This window comes from Sardina pilchardus, chromosome 13 (genome assembly GCF_963854185.1).
Source record: "Sardina pilchardus chromosome 13, fSarPil1.1, whole genome shotgun sequence".
In the NCBI taxonomy this organism is placed as follows: Eukaryota; Metazoa; Chordata; class Actinopteri; order Clupeiformes; family Clupeidae; genus Sardina; species Sardina pilchardus.
The window spans coordinates 25555127-25557626 of NC_085006.1; positions in this window are offsets into that span (position 1 = coordinate 25555127).

The window sequence follows — 2500 nt, forward strand, 5'->3', positions numbered from 1 at the left end:
AGGAGAGCAGAGGAGAGGAGAGGAGAGGGAGAGAGGAGAGCAGAGCAGAGGAGAGGAGAACAGAGGAGAGGAGAGGAGAGGAGAGGAGAGGAGAGAAGAGGACGAGACAGCAAAGGAGGAGGAGAGGAGAGGAGAGGAGAGGAGAGGATGAGAGAGCAAAGGAGAGGAGAGGAGAGGAGAGGAGAGGAGAGGAGAGGAGAGGAGAGGAGAGGAGAGGAGAGGATGAGAGAGCAAAGGAGAGGAGAGGAGAGGAGAGGAGAGCAGCAGAGGGAGATGAGGTGAGAAAAGAGAGAAGGAGTTGGTGATTGGTGAGAGGTTGGTGGGGGATTGGCGGCAGACTGAGAGGCAGCACTAGCGGGGTGTTAAACATACAGTCGGCTCAACACCCAGAGGGCATTCAGACACGCTGAGCTGATTGGTTTGCACTAAAACATGGCGGGGAGGCCCAGCAGGACCTCCTCACATACGCCCTGGAGCCGGAGGAGAGCAGGCAGGAAGTTACACCACACACACACACACACACACGCACACACACGCACACACACACACACACACACACACGCACGCACGCACGGCCGCAAGCACGCACGCATGCACGCAAGCACGCACACACGTACACACACACACACACACACACACACACACACACGCACACACACACACACACACACACAGGCAGGCATACTGGGGTTTATTGGAGCTGCTATTTGTGCTAAGATTTTTATGATGATTGCTTGTTCCTGGATGTCATGGGGTGAGCCAGGGAGAGAGTGACTGTGTGTGTGTGTGTGTGTGTGTGTGTGTGTGTGTGTGTGTGTGTGTGTGTGTGTGTGTGTGTGTGTGTGTGTGTGTGTGTGTGTGTGTACATGTACAGTATGTGTGTGTGCTGCAGCTGCAAGCTCCATGGGGCTGTTACTGCCTCTTCTGGAGTGAGTGTGTGTGTGTGTGTGTGTGTGTGTGTGTGTGTGTGTGTGTGTGCATGCGTGCAATTTCAGAGCAGAACTGCAAACGGCATTAATTATGTGTTAGAGCAGTGCCTGGGCTGTGTGCATAGGTACAGAAGCGTTCTCATGCTTTCATAGGCAGCTGGGCTTTGTCCTGTTCACTCTCATCCCCAGAACAGAAAGGTCAGTATGGAAGGTCAGCTCAAGCAAAAACAGATGCCCTCCAGTTAAAACATCCGCCAGCCTGAATGGAGGACTATTGTCACGATCCACAAGCCACCTTTATCCACTTTGTGTGCGAACTTCCCGTTGAGCAGTACATCCACTGTGATGCCCTGAAATAACACAGTTCTGTTGAGATGACTGGCATCATATGAGAGAGTCTCACACAACAGGCTAGACTGTACGGAGTGAGCTCTCCATAACCCCTCTCTCTCTCCCTCTCTCTCCCTCTCCCTCTCTCTCCCTCTCTCTTCATGTTTGAGAGGCGGACGGGGGTGAAGGACATATCACAGAAGCCAACCCACACGGAGGACATTTCTCTGCTAACCCTGACACAATGGTTGCCAAGCAACCTACCTGCCTTAATGGACAGGTAGCCTTCACCTTGGACCAAACATGAATGCCTGACGAGGCGAGAGAATCTCGGGGCTAGGACACAGACAGGATGAGAGAAGGATTAAAAAAAAAGGAAAATAAGAGGAGAGGAGAGGTGGGGAGAGGAGAGGAAAGGAGAGGAGAGGAGAGAGGAGAGGAGAGGAGAGGAGAGGAGAGGAGAGGAGGAGGAGAGGAGAGGAGAGGAAAGGAGAGGAGAGGAGAGGAGAGGAGAGGAGGGGAGGGGAGAGGAGAGGAGAGGAGAGGAGAGGAAAGGAAAGGAGAGGAGAGGAGAGGAGAGGAGAGGAGGGGAGGGGAGAGGAGAGGAGAGGAGAGGAGAGGAGAGGAGAGGAGGGGAGGGGGGGGAGTGGAGGGGAGAAGAGAGGAAAGGAATGGAGAGGAGAGGAGAGGAGAGGAGGGGAGTGCAAGTGTTACCATGGGAGGGCATCATCACAGACCAGTTTGGGGGTATCATGGCAGACCTGTTATTATGGTACTGAAAGAAGAACATCACCACAGACCTGTACTATCATGGGAGGGCATCACTGTGGCCTAACTACAGTGGGATGGCATTAACTCAACCTAGATACTGTGCAGCACTGTGACTGGGACTTTATTGCTATTGTGAGATGCCAACAGAAAAGATCCTGAAAAATCTCTCGCTAGTCTCCTACAAAAGGCATGGTGCTTTCAAACCCTACGTCATAGGGGAACAGGAGGAACCCTTCTGTGAATCGTCTTGTTTTTTCAACTGTTTCTGCCAACAACACAGACCTCTGTTATTCTGGGACGACATCAGCACAGACCTACAGTATGAGATATTATGGGATTGCATCATCACAGACCTGTCTTATTATGGGATAGCACAGACCTGTGTTATTCTGGGACAACATCAGCATAGACCTATGAGATATTATGGGATAGCATCATCACAGACCTATGAGATAATATGGGATGGCACA